At 40.8% G+C, this 21817-nt stretch overlaps 1 protein-coding gene across 23 annotated transcripts in view; it reads left to right on the plus strand.

Moving 5' to 3' along the window:
• The window catches only part of Dlg2 (discs large MAGUK scaffold protein 2), a 2073609-nt gene that overhangs the window by 1942524 nt on the left and 109268 nt on the right, over nucleotides 1-21817 (plus strand).

The following is a 21817-nucleotide window of genomic DNA, read 5'->3' on the forward strand; positions in this document are numbered from 1 at the left end:
GGAAAAGAAAAGAAAAAAAAGAAAAGAAAAAAGCCCTGCCTGTGATAAACTATTCTTATCAAGAATCAGCTCTCTTGAATTCACATGCTGGCCTCAAACATTTTTATTTAATCTTAAATAATAACCGACTCCCTTAATCTAAAGGGCAGATATCTCAAGCTAAGAGTAGTCTGTGTGGTACTGAATGATCTTCCCCATCTTCACCCAAAATATAGCTCTTGCTATACTTTTTTTAAAGCCACAGAGCCAGCCATATTATACCAAGGAAGACATACGGACTTCTTAAAATACTGGACTCTGTACAGATCAATATAGAAGTGCCACTCAGTGCTTTTAGAACTTAATCCTCTGCTCCGAGTCTCAATCTGTTTTTCCTAGGGTCTCCCACATGCCTGAACAGACAGTAGTTCCAAAAACACTTGTTAAGTTCATTAGAGGACATTCAATTTCCTTTTTCTTCTGTGTTTCTTTTTATTCTCCTTTCAGTAAAGATTTCTACCGGTCCCTTCTCCTGACATCTTGAAAATGTGCTGATAAGCTTATGAAAATCATGTCTCTAGCATTCATTTCAAGGTTTGCCTCAAATATTTTCTTCATTTTAGAAACAATTGCTGATATTGTACATACCAGACATTAAGGGAGATTCAAGGTAGTTAAGAATTAACGTTTGCTCCCTGGTTTTAAGTCCAGTATCATATAGCGTGTAGGGTGTAAGAGCATGTGGGACGATCAGAAATACAAGGATGGGGTTTGATGATTTGACTCAGTGGTCCAGAGTGCTTGCTGTACTTGCTCTTGTGGAGAATCTGAGTTAAGCTCTCTGCATCCACCTTAGGTGGCTTACAACTGCCGATAGCATCAGGTCTAGTGGATCTGGTGCCCTCTTCTGGCCTCCATGAGCACCTGCACACATCTGGTGCATATACAGGCAAGTAGGCACACACATTCATCAAAAAGACAACAAACAAAACCAAACCCACAAGGACGTCCACATCTACCTCACTAGCCTACTGAGTTTGGACAATGCTGTTCCGTTGGAAAAAAGAGCCACTACCAGGATAAGCCATACCCCTAGCTTCTCCCCTGCCCTACCTAGTCCTCACTGGTTTTCTTTTCTGAAAAGGGTCCAACAAAAAGCTCTGGGCCTATTGTTCAGTGCATCTTTTTACTTTATCCCAGTGGCTACATATTAGAATGAATTTGGGGGGAGGGGGCTCAATATCAGTGGTTTGTAAAGCTCTGCAAGTGGTTCCAATACACAGGCAAACTAAATAACCAATCCTTACTCTCGTCCCTGCTTTCCCTCATCTCTCCATCTACCCTTGTCCCTCTTTTTGCTTCTTCATTTCATGTTTAAGGTGACAGTAGTTCCAAAAATCTCAGAGTTCTCTATTGGAAGCCTAGTGCTAACCTGCAGCTAATGCCAAGGCTGACTCCTGGCCAGACTCAATATGGACAACATTTAGCAGTACCTGACCAAGAATTTGGAAAACAACCTTGAATCTGATGCTTCATGTGGCTGACACTGGGCAAAAATACAGTCTCCTAGTTCAGGGCTAAAATAACATTATAAAACATGGTTGAATAGCTGTGAAGATTCTTCAAGAATCAGACTTCTGACATTCATAATTTGATTTCTAGTGAATCAGAAATGTTGATTAAAAGTTCTCGAATTACATGAAGTTCCTTTGAAAATATCCAGAACCTCAAAGGATCAAAGTGTCAAAGTGTGTGTGTGTGGTGGGGGCAATGGCCAAGTGTACAGTAAGTACAGACACTGCCCTGACAATCTATAGTCACCATTTGACCCTTACCGTGACCTTTCCCCCCTTCCATCTTTTTCACTGACAACACTTTACATCCAGCCTATTCCAAGCCTCAGCAATTGGTTGGCATGGAAACAGATCAGTCTGCCTGGTAGGAGGGATGTTCTGATTCCAAGTGAAAATGGCAGAAATTCAAGTGTGATTCACTCTCAGCCATTTTAACCCTTTAGTTTGTCCATCTAATCAAAAACCCCTAGAAACCTAGTTGTGAAGAAACCATCTTGATTCCGCCTCTTCCTACCTTTGCCACTCCCTAAAGTCCCTGGATGGAGGCCCAGAGAGCATCATGCACCTTTGTTTCTCCCTTCATTTGTCCAGGCTCTTTCTTTAATCTGTGTACTGTGTCCTCCACCTTCTCTGCTTGTCTAAAGGTCTGCTTGAAGTCAGTCCCCATGCCTTCCAAGAAGTGTTGCCAAGTCATTCCCCTACCCCTGTTCTTATAGTACTTCTACTCTGGTGACAGTGTCTAACTGAAAGTTTATGTGCCTGTTTGCTTTCATACACTTTGGACCCACAAAATGGGAAGCGGGTGATCAATAAGATCACCTGTACTACGAACGAACACCTGTGTTTCCCACGCTCACGGGGTAGGTCTTGGTTCCATCCGTTATTAGACTTGAAGTCTTGCATGAGTCACCTCATGAGAGCCTCATGTCTGACGTAGAAATAGTATGATCTAAATGCTTATTATCTGTCAGGTGTGGGCCACCCATCGGGCACATTCCTTTATTTCAATGGAAAAAGGACACATTATAACTAATCCCATTTTGAAAGAACATTTGGACTCAAATCTGAGGAGCTGGCCCTAAATCACTCAGCTCCCAAGTGCAAGAGCCAAGATTATGCCCAGACCTGACTATGTGTATGGAAAACACCTAACTATCTTCCTTTAGGGAGGAGGAAGGGCTGGCTGGACCCATGATAGATGAGTAGATGAGTAAGACCTTGCCATGTAAAAGCATAGCCCTGAACTCTATAAAAACCCGAAGGGACTACTCCCTGGGCTTAAGATTTTCCATGCTTGTAGAAAAGATTATATATATATTATATATATATATAATATATATATAATATATATATACTTTTGATGGCTACATGCTATTCCACAAAGCATGCCTCCTTCCCACTTGTCAATTACTCTATGTAAAGAAAGTTTTCAGAACTGAAAACCAAAAGTAAGGGGCTTTGAAGAGCCATTAAATCTCTGAGGCAAGTGGAAGGAAGTCACTGCCTTTGCCTCACTGTTGGACAGGGCACTGAAGAAGTCAGTGCAGTGAGTGTTATCCAAGTGCTCAGAATTAACCTTTAGAGCTGAGGTGACTGAGGAGTAAAGCATCCAGCAGCACTTGCACCTGAGTCCAGATTCTCAGAACGCACACAAACTGGTAGTGGTCCCAGAGCTTCTGAGACATGGCAAGGGAATCTGCAGGCCAGTCAGCCTGGCACGAGCAACACAGAACAGGAGGCAAACCTGATCCAAAGAAGGTGAAAAGCAACACCCACACCTAATGGTGCCCTTTTATCTCTGCATATGTACCCCCAACACACACACACACACACACACACACACACACACACACACACACACAAATGCAGTCCAAAAAGGAATATATACACCATACACATGCATGTGCACATACACACATATGCACACACAAATACATATACATACCATACATGCATACATACACACCATACATGTAACTACACATAAACCTTTAGATAAATTGATTATTTGGTGCTATCCAGTAGGTTTCACTGTTTGCTTTTCTAACGAATAATTTAGCCAAGAAACAGGAACAACAAAAGATATGGTTTTATTCAATACCTCTATTTTTATACACAGATAAATGTAAAAAAAATCTTGTTTAATGAAAAGATTTTGTGTTCCTGCCAAGCATATGTAAATAATGCCTTGGAACTCAAAAGGAAAGAACAAAGCTTATCTGGGATGAGCCGCCCCATTTTTAAATACCATGCTTCACCAGTAGACTTGGTTACCAGGGCTACTGATTTTTAAATTACAGTGGTGAAAATATTACATAGCATGTTCTCCTATAGGATCCTAGAAGCAACAAATATATAATCCTCCTTTGGTCATAAGGCCAATATTGACCCCCTCATGTACCTTTTATTCTCCTTTCTCATCACTTTCTCCCTCTGTCCCTCCCTCCCTCCCACTTTGTATGATAAAGCTAACTCCTATTGTATCCAAAGGTCACTGTAGTAATAAAACATAGAATGGAAAACAAACACTACAGTCAAAACCAAGGCTAGGTATAATTCCTAATGCCCAAATTGTTATCTACTCTATCTGGCAGCATAAATGCATTAGATGCATTGTTTTTATTCACTATTTATTTTTATCCTAGTTCTTGTTATTTTTTTAGGAAAATAAAAGTCTAAGAATATTGGCTACAATGTTTCTGTATGTCTATGAGGTGTGTGTGTATTGGTTTGGTGCATGTGTGTAGTGTTTCATGTTTTGTGTTGTGCTATGGTACATGTACTTGGGGGGAGAGACAGAGAAGGTGTGTGTGTCTGTATGTGTGTGTGTGTTATGTATGTGTGTGTTTGTGCATATTGTATTATGTATATGTGTGTGCATGCATGTGTATATGCCAGAAGAGGTTCTGTGATTTTTTTCCTTATCCACTCTTGACCTTTAGCTTTTGAGACGGGATCTCTCATTGATCCTGAAGGTCCCTGGACTAGGCTGGCTAGAAAATGGTCTGCAGGAGTCCTCCTGTCACTGCCTGCAGTCCAGGGCAGGATTATAAGCATTGGTCCCATGCTTGCTTACGTATATTCTCAGCATCTGAACCCAGATCCTCATGTTTGTGGTTTCAGCACTTTACCTGCTGAGCATATGCCCTGCCCCTTTTCAGTAATTTTCAAGGAGTCCAAATTGAAAGGCAGCACAGTGATAGCTACAAACACTTGAGTTCTTTGATAGGAGTTTAGGTTTTAATTTATGTCCTCCAGTGATTTGGGGAGAGCTATGTATTCTCTGTAAGTCCTAGTTTTCTCATCTTTCTCTTATGAACACCCACAGTACCAACTTCACATTCGTGTTGTTTAAGTGAATCACACACTTCATAAAATACTCAATAGCATTCAGCATTCTGCACATAAAAGATACTTGACATTATTATTAACTCAAAAGATTGGTACAAGGATTAAGTGAGACTATACATTAAGTTATGTGACATTTTTCTAGAAAATCAAGAAGTGTGTCATAAATATTACATCCATTATTGCTAGCACTGGCTCCTTACTTATAACTATTTCATAGTCAGTATAGGGATTGTAGCCATTTCCCAGAATTCTCTTCAGTTCTCAGCTTATTTGCTTGGGTGCCAGGCAACCAACAGGATGTTCCAGCGGTTCATGACTTACCTATTTCCTTTTTCTCTATTCCCAGTCATGCCTTACAGGAGACATATTCTACTGCCTGTGCTGGTGCAGATCAGTGTGTTACTGTGTACTATGTGACTCTGTGCCTCCATTTCTGGCTCTCATCTGTCTGTCTGTTTGTCTGTCTGTCTGTTTGTCTGTCTTTTTTTTTTCATAAAGACTGTACAAGCAAGACAATGCTATCTCTAAAATCTCTTTTGGTCAGACAGATACTAACTTTCAGTCATATTATCTGGTATCATAGGAGAGTTGTAGAGACTAGAGACCCAGGTCTTGGGGACCTACTGTCCCCAAGTTTGAAATGTCTGCATGGGGGCCGAGAAGATGTCTCAGTGTGTTTATACATGTAAGGCTGACCAAAGTGCCACACCCCCATAACTCCAGTGCTAAAGAAGAGAAACAAGTGGATCTGTAGGTCTTGCTGACCAACCAGAAGAGCCGAAATTGCAAGCAGGTTTAATAAGAGACCCTGTCTCAAAAATGAAGGCTTAAAAAGTTAAATAGGTCATCCCAATGTCAGGCTCTGATTTCCACACATGTTCTCACAGGCCAGTGTACCTCACACACATACACATACTCACGCACAACTCACATATAACCAAGTAAAATGAAACAGGTGAAGATCAGACCTGATTGGAGGAAATATCTGTTTGTGTATATCTTCTACCTACTTTGTTAAGACATTGGGGATGCAGTGTCATGGAAAGCAGCAGCTCTTTTGAAGGGATCAGCTTTGCCAGGGGGTTAAGGATTTATGGCTTACAACACGACTCACAGAGTGTTACATATAACCAGTGTCCATGTGGCAGTCCTCGGCCATAACACCTAATTTTATTGCTCATAAGAGGTAGTGTCAACTTAGGAAAAATCTAATAGAAAACCCTGTGGCGCCAGCGTAGCTAGTTCATGAGGATTTTCTTTCTTTGGGAATAGAAATGGATTATATTTCTGTCTTCCAAGCTTCTCTTGTTTCTTGGCTTTGTTTAGCTCCAGTGCCAGTAACTATTTAAAATGTCAGATTTTTTCTTTCTTTTTTCTTCAACACAAGGGTGGCACAGAGAATAAAAGTGGGAGTAAGGAAATTGACGCGTGTATGCAAAGAGCTTCGTGTGCTCTTAGACACTCCCAGTATTACCAGTAATGGAAAGCTCGTTCCTATTTAGGGGCTTAATATCAACTGTTAAATGATTTCCTGAATGTAGTTGCTTGTACGCTTTCATCTGAGCGGCTCCAGAAATCAAGCCAGCTTAATGGAAAAGCTCAACGTTCTGTCACCTCCAGCTCCCAAGGCTCCTCCATCTGCTCCGACTGCACTAGGAGCCAGGAAAGAGCAGCAGAGCCAGATTTCTCATTAGCAATAAACCTGTTGGGCCAAGGACAGGGAAGTATCTTGGGCCCTGCTGGGGCATGTCAGGCACAAGGTGGTTATCTTTGATCTGAGACTTGTGTGTTGGGGTAATAGGGCATGTCTGGGATAGAGGACCGTCTGGATCAGGATGCTTCCTATGTTCTTATGATGTAGGCTCTGTAAACCTTGGAGACATTGGACCAAGGGGAAACCTCTTCTTGTTGGTCACTTTCTTCTCTGACGTCGTTCCTATGCTGTGACATAAATATTAGGACGAAACACGTAGAACTTGCAAAGGTTTCATGTTTTTTCATTGTTTTATTTATCTGTTTATTTTAACAGAGGATCTCACTACAGAGCTGGAGCTCCAGTCTAGAGCTCTCCATGGAGACAAGGCTGGCCTCTATCACACAGAGATACGCCTGCCTCTGCATTCCGAATAGGGAGATTAAAGGTGTACATACCATGCCTAGTCTTAATCTTGCACTTTAAAGAGAGCTCTTTGGATATGCTGGCTGCTCTGCCTGCTGTTGCTCTGTTGGCAGAAAAGGAGCTCCTTGAACATCAGGCGCTTCAGAATGGGAATGTGTACAGAATTCTTATCTGCAATTGTGGAGTCTCTTGTGTTGAGGAAGAAAAGAAAACCAATTAATTAGGGACCCTTGGTTGTATAACAGAATTCCGACATGGTGTGTTACATTTTAAATTATAACCATAGAGCTATAAATAAGAAAGAAACTCTCCTTCTATTAGCCTGCTGTTGTAGCAGAAAACACTGCCAACACTCCCTCGGGCTGTGATAGAGCCAGCCGTAATTTCTGAAGGCAGCCCTGGTGTATTTAGCTGATGTGTGATTACATAATGAGATACGCAGATCAGTGGATTTTAGTAACAACATACTTCTACAAAATCACACCATGCAGAACTTTCCAGTACCCAGGGCCAATCCAAGTCCTTACCCCCCGTCTGAAGGATAACCACTATTCTAAACTTCACTCTGTAGATTAGCCTATTCATATGAATTAGCCTAAACAGGTTTTTTTCTTGTATATCTGGCTTATTTAACTAAACATAATGTTTTTAAGAGCCTTTCATATTTTCTTATATTTCATTAGTTTACTATAATTTACAGCTTGCTCTATCGGTCTGTTGCATAAGCACAACAGTACAAGTGGTCACAGGACAATCATGCAAAGTTAGTTCTCACCTTCCGCCATGTACTGTTGTGTTGAAAAGCACTTGTATGATTTCCAACTGGGGCCTACTGTGAAAAAAGCCGCTATAAACACTGTTGTACACATGTTGAGGAAATATGCACTTGTTTCTGATGTCTACTGTGAGGTTATATGTAAATATTTTAAGTAACTAGATAATTTTAGATATGTGCTTTAAATAAGCAGCTAGATACTTTTCTAAGGGCATTGCCCAAATTGTTACAGTGGCCCAGAGGTAAGAAGAATGACTATTGGACACCGACACTCTGTACCATAGAGCTCTAGACAATATTTTGCGAGTGTATTTACTGACAAGGTTTCAGGTGGGAATTCTGAGACCAGGATGCAGGAGTGTGTGTATGAACATGAAGAGCTCTGCTTCTGGAACTCAAAGTGAACCCCACAGAGGCCGGACAGCTGTGGAGGGCCGATTGTTGTTCCTGACCAACAGTGTAGTTGTTTTCTTTGATTTCAAGGGAAATGAGAGGTGCCCATAGTCATGGAAAGGCCTTCAGTGCCTCTGGATCTTCTTGCCCTTTTGTGGAGTTATAGTTCTGGATACGTTCTACTTTAGTAAAGCGGGGTGTCCATAGACTTCTATACCTGGATGTGAACTAGTTCCTTTGTTTTCTGTTTACTATGCCAGATCTTTACGTTTCTCTACTGGGAACTGATTTCATTATTTCATTATTTATTTCATATTTATTTATTTATTTCATTATTTATTTATTTTGGTTGTGACAGAGCTCAAAACTCTGTCAGTCTCAGGTTTGCGTACATCTTTAAGTACAGGGAGAGAAGTACTTGTGTTTTCCAAGTAGGGTGGCACTTTCTTTAAGTGGCATGAAACACCGTGCCAGTGGCACTTTTGTAGAATGAGTCTGCAAGGCTCGAGTCACTGCAGTGCCATCACCCCTCAGAGCCTGCTAAGTGCTCATGGGCTGGCAACGCACAGTGGCAGCAAGTGCGCTGCCCTGTGTGGGTCTACCATGCTTTTGCTTCCTTTTAGGGATTGACTCTGGGGGTGCTGACTGCCATGAAATGTCACAAGGCCCTCACATTGCTGGACATTAACGAATCCCAAACTCAACAGTACAGTGCTTATCATCTACCGTGATGACAATGTGGTCTGTTCTCTGGCCTGATCTTTGAACTCCTTATAAACGAGAGACTCAAGAGCAGCCCACAGAAGCTTCCCACCACTTAACAGCAGCTCAACCATTAGCAAGTAGCGGGATTTTAAACTGGTTCCTAACCACTGTGTCTGTTACTTTTATGGAAAAGGTCTGTGATGAGGGCTGTTGTCCTTCAGGCTCATTGAGCTCCTATGGGGTTAACATGGTATGGATAAACACTCAATACTACTGCCTTTTCTGGAGCGTTCATTTTCTAGCTGTCAATCCTTGTTGCTTTAGAGACTACTCAGAAACTTCCTGTTTGTAGTTTTGTGTTTTGGTTGGTTGGTTGGTTTTGATTGGTTGGTTGGTTGGTTGGTTGGTTTTGATTGGTTGGTTGGTTGATTGGTTGGTTGGTTGGTTGGTTGGTTGGTTGGTTTTTGGTGTTTTCCTTGCTTGCTTTCTATTCATTTTTTCCCCTATACCCTTTAACAGGATTCCTGAATGGATCTTCAAATGTTCATCTCCTTTTTAAAAATACAAAATGCTAACAAATTTTGTTCAAAGATCAGACTGGTTCTGATGAGCAATTTTTGAGCGAGGGAGCATTCCATCTAAAGATGCATGGAAAGGTGCTCCAGTGAGCTAGGCAGAAGCAGTTGGTTTAGAAGTAGAAAGGTGCTGAAGAAAGCAGGTACAGGCAATGAAACCAGATAGGCCGTGTCAAAGCTACCTTCCTGTCAGCAGAGGCTCCTAAAGGTGCTGACTCAGCTGAGCTGGGGCCCTTCTGACTGGCTTAGAAAGCTTTCCACTTGAAAATTCTCATCCACTGCATGGCACACAGCAGTCTCTTGGGCCTACAGCAGGGGCTCACTCAAATCAATGACTCCCCATAAATTTCACTTAACACCTCTTAAAGTTAAAAAAAATCAATCCATCTGTAATTTTCAGTACAGTGTATTTTTAGAACAGTTTTAGGCTCACAGCAAAATTATAGGGAAGGTAGAGATGTTTTCATTTACTTCCTGTCTCCACACATACAGACTGCAATCATCATCAAATTCTGCTTTCGCACTGTGCCTCCACTGGTACATCCTCATCAGCCAGTAACACCTCACTTTCATCCATAGCTTATGTTAAGATTCCTTTGTATGAGACTGGAGGAAATGTATAATAATAAAAATTCCCATCTGGGTAGTGTGTGTGTGTGGTGTGTGTGTGTGTGTGTGTGTGTGTGTGTGTGTGTGTGTATTGTATATGTGTAAGTATGTTCACCAAGCAGGTGAGTGTGACAACCAGAGGTCGTTACTGAGAGTTTCACTCTAGACCTTAGATTTTGAGTCTGTGTTAAGCCTGGTGTCCCCTGCTTTCCCAACCATCTGCCTACCAAGTCCCTGGAATCCTTGCCTGTCTCTCTCCCTCAGTGCTTGAATCATAGTCATATACTGCCATACCTGACTTCTGATGTTGGTGCCAAAGACTTAAACTCAAGTCTTCATGCTTGCATAGCAAGCATTTTAGTCACTGAGCCATCTGCATGGCTTCTAGAATTTTGATAGAGCACATTTTCAGTGCCAAGAAATATTTAGTGAGGAGAGAAGTAGGTATACGTGTGTGGTGAGGTGAGGGGTGGGGTAGATCTTCAAAAACCCAAAGACGAGTTGTCCAGATTATGATTCCAAAAGAGTTATGTTAAAGGGGGTAAAAGATTTCAAGATAATTTCAGTGAACAAAAAAATTATTCTCAGAAAATTTATTTCAAGATCCTACTTGAAACTACTGAGTGATGATCCTGGCAACATTTGCCTGGGTGGTAACAAGAACTTGACATTGGTGTGGTATGTTCTTGAATAAAGGAAGTGGCTTGAAGTATCCTATGGTGTGTATAGTAAACTAGCGCAGATAAAGTTTTTAGTGTATTTGAAGCCTTGACATAAAAGCTTTCTTCGCCACACTGCTGAGGTTTGGTTTTTAATTTAGTTTCATAAGCTCTTTGAGCACATTCTGCACGCGTGCAGAGCTGTTCCTGAAGAGAATTCTGCTGAGCCTCAATAATGAATTATTTATTTTGAAGTCTGTATTTTCAGTTACTAGTGCCTCCAGTTGAGAGGATTGAAAGCCTTCAGATCGTCTATCTGGGATTTCTGAAGTGTGTGTGATGTGAACAGGGAGGAAGCAAATGTTGCTCACATCCATAGATGACAGAAGGTGCCATGTGGAGTATTCCACGTGCAGAAATTGTAAGGTGATCAGTTAGTTCCAGAAGGCCCTATGAGAAAATAACTGGAGGCGTTAAAAAAAATGTGGGAGAAAATAGCCTAATGCTTGTAGACATATGAAAATGTGCTTCCAGATAATTAACAATCAAGGAGTTGATAATTCAACTGTAATAAGAAACCATTTCGTACTCACTAAATTAATAAAATTCTTAAGTCGAATAGATCAGGGGCTTGAAAGGAGAGAGACCTGGCAGAACGTCCCTCTACTGTAACAACTACTATGGAATCAGATTGACATTATTTATTAAAACCAAAGTTCCACCCAACAACTTACTTATTGGATATGTACCTTACATATTTGTATGTATGGTTAAGAGACCTGTAAAAGGATCATTGTGCCACCAGGTTTAATGAAATCGAAAGATAATCTAACATAGAAAAGATATATAAAATACATTATTTGAGAAAGTTAACAGACTGGGTGAGCAATTACTATATATATCCACGTGATGAGCCAAAACAAGTACAGTATGGACTCCAGGAAGTAAGTGTGGTCAATACACAGGGCATGATTGTGTATATAGTCCAGACGTTCTTAATAGTACTCCTATGTATGGTAACACTATAAATATAATAAATGGATTTTGCCATTAATTCATGAGGACTTCCTATTTCAAGTTCAGTTACCTCCAGAGGTGTAAGCTCGGAGGGACTGGTTTAGATGAGAATCCTTAAATGTGTTCTATCAGAGAAAGACTATCAGCACACTTTATCTTATGTTCCAAAGCAGATGGTCTGATCGTGCCTATGAGGATTCTAGTTACCTCCAGATAGATAATAAAGTGATAAGGACAGAACTGTTGGTGCAGACAACATCCAGAGAGATTCTAAGGCACTGTTAATATTGACACTATATAATAGTGTATTGTCTTTAAACTTTTTTTTTTCCTGTCAGGATAGGGTGGGGAGGGATGCTGCACAGCTGTCAATACACCCTGGCATGCATGAAGCTCTGGGTTTGTTCCCCTGCATTGCAGTCCAGAAAAGTAAGATGCAAAGAAAGGAGAATCGGTGTACTAAGAGACCATGTTGCTTCAGTCTCCCTTTAAATAGGTGAGATTGAATTACATGTAACACTAAGCTAAGTCGGCTGGTCATCAGTGCTACGTGTCTGCTATGATGTCCCGAACATCTTCCTAAGCTCTTTGTTGTAACACCATGAAGTAGACAATTTATCCAGCTTTGCAGAGAGGAGCCAAGGGGCTGCTTTTTAACCCAGATTCAGTTTGCAACACCCAGGCCCCCTTCTCCCCATTCTGTCCTATCGTCTCTGTTTCTTGAACTAACATGTTCTCCCACAAGAAGCCAGTGTTAGAAACAACTTAGTTGAAGTCTTAGGACAAATGACGTCTTTGTCACACATCTATCCCTGTTTCCCTGTTGTAACTTTCCACAAGCACAAGCAGCTGGCTATCATAGCATTAGTACATCTCCTACTGAGAGAACAGTGCTGTGCTTTCCTGGAAAATAATGACCCAAGAGGGCTAATGGGCATGAAGGCACACGCATTTCACTCAGCGCTGTGTCAGGACATGGGTCAACTCAATTACATATTTCGTAATAACCAGATTTTCCTACCGGGGCACGCCAAGTAATTGGCTGCAATATAAGAATGCTGTGGATAGTTTGTAAGAAAATTAATGAAGACACAAAGCAAAAGGGCTCATTCAACTCCAGGACTGATATTTGAAATCCTGAAATGTGCTCCGTTCATTTCCTCTGGCCATGATTGATTCCTACTGCAGGACATTAATCTCTCTGCTACTTTGCAGCAGTTGAACACAGTGCTCATCTGTCTTCCCAGGAGAGAGCACCCTGTGACAAAGCTCTTTGCAGATTGGAGTCTGGCTTGCCAGGAAAAAAAAACCCTGGCAGGTCTGACATGTCCACAAAAAGCAGTGACAGTTCTGTTCTCGATGCATGACACTAGGAGCCAGAGAAATCGGGGTTGCCAGGTATCAAACCAGTATTCTTATGATCGACAATGGCCCGTATTTATTTGTAGCAATAGTTCTCAAGCTCAGTTAATAAAACAAATTGTCTGGGAAGCTATCAGTTGGCTCACACAAAAAGAGAATCCTTCATTCCAGCTCACATTTAACGGGAGTTCAATATACAGAGTGCCTGCAAAAATTCAGCTACAGAAAATCGTGACTTCTCCAATTTAATATCCCAAACTCTTAAGCATAGCATTAAGGTTGCAAAGTAACATCAGAAATGTTTCATGTCCTGTTCTTCCAACATGCAACTATTCCATAACATTCCCTCAGTAGACACCTTTTAGACATCACCCATTATGTGCTGCATCTTGCTGGTGCTAGACTACCACACTCAACCATGACTCTTCAGTGCTGACATCAGGGACTGTAACAGAATTCTAAGATAAATCATAGCACAATCTGGATTGCACTAAATGATAATTGGAATGTATACCAAACATTTGAGGTACCTACAGGATATGCTTTTACCAATTTCCAAACCAACAAGGTGCTGTATTGTTCTCAGCAGTCTTCCTCCCATCTCAGATCTGGAGGCAACTAGAATCCTCATAGTTACTGTCAGACCATCTGATCTGGAAGGCAAGATAGAGCCTGATGATAGTCTCTCTTAAGGAACACATTTAAGGATTCTCATCTAAATCAATCCCTTCATGCTTACTGCTATGGAGGTGACTGAAATTGACACAGCAAAAAGGAAACTTAGAAATAGGAAAAGAGATACCAAAGGCTTATGGGATATGATACTGGCGTGAGAGGAGCTCCAGAATCATTGACCCAATGGTAAGGCTCCCTCTAGTGGAGAGTCATGCCTTGGTTGGCCTGAGACTGACCCTACCTGTCTGGATCACCTCTGTGGAGACACTGAGAGAAAGCATTCTCAACTCACCATTAGCTATAGGCTGTCAAATTTAGGGACTTAACTGTATACATTAATGAAGTAAAATCAAGTTGTAACAGGAAAAAAAGAAGACAGAAAAGAGTTTGCAAGAAAAGTGTTGTATTTTTGTCAACCAAAACTTAGCCTAATAGAGAAACACAAAACTGATAGGACTCTAAATTCATTGGGAAGCAAATATATCGTACATACTCTTTGTCTGGGACTAATCAGTGAGGACAAATCTTGTTCTCAAGAGTCACAAAGTCTAGAGGAGATTGGAGGTACATAGGTGACCACCTTGAAATATCTGTCCAGGGCTCCATGGTGTCATACAAAGTTGTCATCTTTCTGGTCAGTGCAGAAATGACAGGCAAAATAGGTTTCTCCCAAACCTAACATGGCTGAGAATGTTTGTAATGAACGGTGTTGGTCAGAGACACAGGAAAGGAAGGAACGATTGACTGTCCCAACCAAAGGCTGCAGTATGAACAAGGTGTCAGATAGCCCTGCGACCTTCTGGAATCTACTGTGGGGAGACAGTCGGCATGACTGGGGATTAGATGTGAGGAGTTAGGGAATGGAGGAGGGAAAACTGGAGGTGATGAAGCCACCTCACAGAGCCATTTGTGCACATTTGTGTCATATGTACAGACAAGCTGAAACTCCCTACAGGGGGTTTATGCTTGACTTTTTTTAGTCTAAGAGCTAAAGAGATGAGATTTTGTTTTAGAAAACTTATTTTTACTAAATGCAGTACTCTACAGGGCTTGGAGACCATGCCACAAATAGAAAAACATCCTACACTGACACCGCAATCCCAGGCAGAAATCCTAACTCTAAGCTAAGGATTTCAGCCATTTCTGGAGAAAATAGAGGAAATGTGGCAGATGAAATCCAGCAAAGGGGGGTCACATGACCTTCACACATGTGGCTGATTTTAGCAGGGACAGAGATCTTCATGTACCTCAGTTGCCTTGAAGACATCACTGGCTGATTCATATCGCCATAAATGATAGGAATGATGTCCAGGTGTCTTCAGAGGAGTAAATTAGAGTCTTCTGACTGATAATTTGATGAGTATAACATATAAGAAGTTCTGGCTGAACCTCACATTTACAGTAGTATGTAATTTTAATCAGTGAGTTTCACTGTATGTGAAGATATAAAAGTTGCTATATATGTAATGTTTAATTATCTTTGTGTGTATGGCACACCATTTAAGTCTCAAGGTAGTCCTACTGGGAGTTTGACATTTAATCCAAATGCACACAAGCATTGGATTAAATGGAAATGCTTAAGAGGCACACGTCTAGAAGTGTTAGCCATGTGGAGACCAAGGCCCAGCTCCACAATTATAAGCCAGATCTGATACAGGAAATAGTCACATTGTCATTAAAATGAAGAGTTTTATGCACGTCACTAAACTCCAGTGTATGTTTGGACTCTCTCCCCATTCACTGTTACTCAGGAGTGTCTTAGACAGTTCTGACGGAAATAAGTAAAAGATGATACCTTCAAAGTAAACCTACCAAGGAGGACAGACAGCACACACATGGAGCAGACAAAGCTGCCAACAGCAGCAGTTGATGTTATTCCCCGCACCCCTTTTCTCAAAAATGTGCAATTAAACACACCATCTTGTCCCTGTGAAACATGAAATGGTGGACAAGGTACCAGTTAATACCATTAATACCAGTTAACACCAACAACTTCAGGATGGAGTGCCAAGCAGTGAATTGGGTCCCCTCAGACTCCAGCTCTTTGAGCTCTGCCAGGCCATTCAATTGTGCTCCGCTTCAAACTCAGTCACTGCAAAAGGAGAGTGATAATATTTGCCTTCTGGAGAATATTATGAAGATGAGCATAAAAAATGTCAGTATGATGAAAGGTCAAATATTATGTACAGAGTTTATTTTATGAGTTTCTGGATAATAGTGGAAATTTTCCCTATTCCTTTTATTTTCTTCTGCTGGCATTTATTATGAGCAGACGTATAAAGTGACTTAGGCTTGTGGTCTGACTACCCCAACACGTGACATAGAAACCATGCTTTCATCTGTGTTATTCAATCTTATTTTGTCTTTGAAAATATAATAGATAGATATGTGAACACACACATACAACATTCATTTCTAGGTGTGATTGTTTAATACAAGACATGAGTGACACGGGACTCACACTGAGTATCCTAAGTCCCCAGCCTTGGGTCTCACAGAATCATCTCACTCAGAAGAGAAAGTATATATATTCCCAATGAGCTCCAGTGAGAATCTGATTCTAGTGAAAAATCTAAAGTTTGAACATAAATCCATGTAGCTTAGAATTTTAGATTGGTTTCATTTGTGGAAGGTGTTCTCAAAAGAATAAACATTTAAAAGAGATTTTGTAAGATAACTAAAACAGATAGGAAAGGAAGGCATTTACTTTAGATAGGAAAAAGAGCATAAACAAGAGAAAATGCACAAATAATATTGGAAATTAAAAATGTGAAGTGCTGTACGTGTCTGTACTCCTGGAACTTTGGAGGTCAAGGCAAGAGGATCACATGTTCAAGGCTGAGCTAAGAGCAAAATTCTCCTTCCAAAAACAAGGTAAAATATGTGGAAATGAGTAGGTAAATGGTGTGTTAGGAGAACAAAGAATGTTGTATGATTAAAACATGTAAACAATGAATCAAATTTTCTAACAAAGATCGTTAAATTCGGGTCTGAAGTATTGTGAATATTATGTAAAGCAAACAAAAAAAAAACCACTCCTGTTTGTTGTGTCTGTTTGTTTGGCCATGGTTTAGTTTTATTTGAGACATGACATCACCCTGGTCTTACACTCACCACATGGGCTAAACTGGGATGGTCAGTGAATCCCAGCGATGTGCCTTTCGCCACCTCCCCAGCACCAAGATAATAAGCATTCCGCCACTCCTGGCTGTCGTTTTTCCTGTGTTCTGGGAACTGAACTCAGGTCCGCATGCTATCACAGTAGCGGGCACTTTACCAACTAAACTCTAACTTAATTTATTGCCTGGAAATGAGGAAGAGACCTCTTCCACTTGGGTTATCACAGTCAACAATGTTTGTTTTTGTAAACAGTGAGTGGAGGCGATCCTTCCCTTAAGTCTTGTTGGTGTGCATATTTTATTGGACTTTGTTGCCTGGCACAAACTAATATTCTAGTTAACTTCGTAGCTGCTGTGCTGAGACTTCTCTGCTGAGGACATGTTCTCTAGTATCAAAAATCAATTGATACATTTTAAAGCCTTCATTAATTTTTCTCTTAACGTTTGAAAATTTCTATCAACCTGAATAATATTATGACACGCTATCATATAATTTTCCTATAATAACATCATCTCTCCCTAATCAAGGACTTAGCTCTGAGATTAGGGGCCAGCAAATTAATAGATTGTGGTTTCCTTTGAAACTCCTGGCAACATTCTATGTATTAGATTCTCCTATAAAATACTCCTAATGGTATTTGATGTGTTAAGGCAGTATGTGTTTCAGTTAGATGGTATCTCGAAAAGGCAGGAAGATCAGCAAGAAAAATTTACAACATAATTCACTTTGCTGGAGCTCAGCCAGGGACCCCATTTGTAATAGCATTTCCAGCCTCCAGCAACTGAGGTGATTGTGAGAAGAGCTATAGCAAGTCAGCCTGTATCGTTCAGTCTGTCTGTACACACAGAGCCACTTGTTCCGTAGTACTCACTACAATTATGTCACTGGGGCTGAAGAGAGGGCACAGCAGTTAAGAGCACTGGCTGCTCCTGCAAAGCACCCTAGTTCAGTTCACAATACTCTCACAGCTTACAACCATCTGCACCTCCACTTCTAGGTCAGACGTGTTTTCCTCTTCTCAGCAGGCAGCAGGCATGCGTGTGGTGTTCATACATGCACGCGGGCCACATAAAGAAAAAGAAACCTCTAAAGGACATTATTTTAGTCACTAACTTTGATCCTTAGAGTCTTAAAGATGAGAAAAACAAGGTAGGGACCCTCTTTATATCATTTCTTATTCAGAACATAGCAAACACCAACAGTCGTACTCAATTTAGCTGGCGGGGCTAGAGATCCTGCAAGCTCTCTGACCAGTTATTCTAACCACTCTGCTAAGCTTCCAAGCATATGGTCGTGAGTTAGCTTATCCACATCTAATCCAAATACGTGTCCTCCCTACCCCACCCCCACACACATACATACACATAAGTGAAAACTAATTCCTCTTCTAATTACCCTTCATCCTTCCTTTCTCTTAGTTCCTATTTCTAGGATGCATCTCTGTTCTCTGTATCTAATAGAAACCTTGATTGCTACAATCTAAGGAAACATGGCTACTAATGTTATGCTTTCTGGACCAATTAAACGCTCTTTAGGCATCTTGTCAGCTTCAACAAGACCAAGCACCTAAAATATCTATGTAAATTACAGAACAGTATAAAACTACATCTCCTGACTACATTAACCAGGCTGCGACCGACTATACTGCAGTAATGAATGATCTTAAACTTCACTTAGCACAGTTGTGGTTGCTTGTCACCCCACCCTGTGCAAAATTGAGGCCAGCTTCTGCTCCAGGGGGTCACTCACCATCTAGAGCTGTAGCTATACCCCAGGAGAAGGACCACAGACCTCTGATAAGGAAACCAGCGAGCGTGTGGATGTTTGCAGTGTTGTGCCTCATTCATGGATATTTTTATCCAGACCGAGCAAAACAAAAGAGCCTTATTTTAAAAACCAAACACACACACATACACAAATTTCCCCTTTTAATACTGAAGTACTGTTATATTTAGGTTTATTTTGGGCATAAAATTCTATGTAATTCACTTTTAAGTCCTTGTGATAGGAACTTACTCATGCTATCTAGAGCCACATATGATATTATTTTACTTCTTTCCCAAGTGATGGGTACATTATGACCTAAAGAGTTTTCTATCTTTATTCTTATAGCTAGGCAAATTTATGTTGTGGGTTGATAAACATCCACTTGATATTTGCCAGTAGCAGGTTTCTGTCTGACTTTTACAATTATATCTATTAAATATCAATTCATGTTCCCCACTTCTTGTAAATTCAGCGAACTTTATACAGAAGTCGAGAGACTTTAAAACTGAAGTGGCTGTTTATAGTCAAACATGAAGAACAAAAGTAAACTACAAGCAGTCGATTTGTGTGTGTGTGTTTGTGTGTGTGTGTGTGTGCACGTGTGTGTGCGTGTGTGTGTGTGTGATCGAGCGCGTGCGTCAGTGTATGTATCCACATCCTCGAGTCACTTGCTGCATATCAGACGCTTTGTAAAGGTCAACTGACATAAGATTCATAACTCTGTACCCTCAGTAAATAAAGGTAATTCATTCATAACCACACAGCTTGATGTAGAGGAACCTGGGGTATTAAAGCAGGGCTGTTTTTCATCTACCGTCTAATTTACTAGGAACAGAAAAGGTCAACCCTGCAGCATTGCTGGGTAAAGTGTTCACGAAAGTAGCTCTGAGAAGGGCATCAGAGGGCCCTTTGGCAGGTGACCTCTGCCCTCGGCCTTACATCACCTGTGTTATCCATTATACGTCTGAGAACGTAGACAAGAAGCTTTTAAGCCCCTCCATGTCTCAGCTTCTCTCTTCTGAAATAAAGGGCTGAAAATAGTGTGTGGCCTATAGTCCTGAGTACATATTAAGCCGTCACCACAAGCAAAGGGCTTAGACCTGTGTCTGGCACTAGATAAATATCTACAGTTGTTTTGAGTTCGGACCAAGGTCCTTTGAAGACATAAGTGAAAATGAAGGAAATAACAGATTCAAGGACTGGATATACATGCTTTTTCTCAAGTGATTTTGTTTGATTCACACAACAGTTATATTTAAGTAACTTTGCCTCATAAGAAAAACCCAAGGTACAGAAAAGTACAGCAATTTATCCCACAATCACTACAATGTTAGGTGCTAGGGGTACAAGCCCACACTAGTTTGGTCAGGGCTGTACTAGAAGGATAGGATGGACGTGTTCCTTTTACAAGCCAGTTCTTAACAAGATGTGGGAAAAGCATCCCCTAACTTGGTAAGGGAAGCATTGACTGTAAATTGCATTTAATTAGATTGGTAGCCCAGGCTGTTGTTTTCTAGCTGCTGGTTCCACTGTATTCCTGGACTAGCCAAGGCACTGACTGATCTGGACGGCTTCCCTTCATGCAAGGCTGTCTGGAGCATGGCTTCTTCCTGCTTTCCTGCCTGCTGCTAAGCATGCAGGTAAACTTCAGCCGCCATGCCCGCTCTAGCCTTTTGTGCCTGTCAGCAGCTCCTTTGATTTCTCTGGAATGGTTGGCCTCAACTTACCCAGGTTTCTTTCTTTACACACCCTCGTTCAGTCTGTCTCCTTTTCCCTCAGGCTTTGCTGAGGTTTCAAAGCCTCATCTCCATGGCATGCAGTTAGTCTTTGTTGTGAGCTCCCATAATCCCTTGAGGCTTCGAGCCTTAAGTGACTCTTCTGTTCCTTTCAGTGTGTTTTGATAATTATCTCCAGAGCTCCAAAATAAAAAGAAAAAAAAAACCACAAAAAACAAAAAAACAAAAAACTAGTTGTAAATGCTTAGAAATTTTCTTGGTGGAATGCCATGTCACTTTCAATTTGTAAAACTTCATGGAGAATATCATGTTGAGTATTATTTTTGGTTATAAAAACACCCAACTGCCACTCATGTGTTGTGTCTTATGTCAGCCTAATTCAGTTTTGTTGTTCTCCTCTCTGATCTCTGTTACCAAAGATTATTGATGACTAAAATAGGAAATGACTAGGTAGAAATAATTTACACTACATCATAGGATGACATCATCAATAGGACATTCTGGGATGTACAGATAGAAAAAATCACACATCGCTCAACCGTGTAGCTGCTTCTCAGTGTGACTGTGACTGTGAACTAAGGGCATTGTCAGCCTCTTCTAATACTCCATATCCGGGCCTTCACTGTTAACGCTTTTGATGCCCAGGTCAAAAAGTCCATCTTCTATGGACCTAATCTTTATTACTTTTTTTCAAATTTTCACTTATTTGTATACATATGGGTGTTTTGCTTGCGCATCATATGTGTGCTTGGTGACTAGAGAGGCCAGCAGTGAGTATCAGGTCTCCTAGGACTGAAACTACAGAGGATTAGGAGGCATGATCTGGATTCTGGGAATCAAATCTGACTCTTCTGAATGAGCAGACGATGCTCTTAACTGGTAAGCCAACGTCAATATACAAAAAAAAACTTTTAAAAAATTGTTTCAATCCTAATTCTATTGCTTAAAGCTCCTCCTCACCTCTTCCTACTATTACTGTTACAGTGAGGGCATAACACCTTGCTTGCCCTTCTGACTCTGACATTGAAACAAGAGGTACTGAGGGTGTAAGTCTGTGACAGGGCACAAAGACCCCTTCTACTTCATGCCCTGTGTTTCCACAAAGCACACCTGATTCTGTCCTTCGTAAGTGTTTCAGAAATTGGTTAGAAAGTTAAGGCTAATTTTTTTTCTTCAAAACACACTTCCTGGCCCTCAGGATGATTATAGAAAACAAACCAACAGAAATATGTCAGATCTTACAAAGTTAGGCTTTTGCTTTTGAAATTATTTTTCAGTATATAGTTGCATTCATTATCAGTCAACCTATCAATTGGACTGGTGCTTCAAGAGGGTAGTCAGGAGTTCTTATTTTAGAGAAATCTATTATTTACAATTTAAATAAGCCCTTGATGGTTGACA

This window comes from Rattus norvegicus, chromosome 1 (assembly GCF_021556685.1).
Source record: "Rattus norvegicus strain SHRSP/BbbUtx chromosome 1, alternate assembly SHRSP_T2T, whole genome shotgun sequence".
Lineage (NCBI taxonomy): Eukaryota > Metazoa > Chordata > Mammalia > Rodentia > Muridae > Rattus > Rattus norvegicus.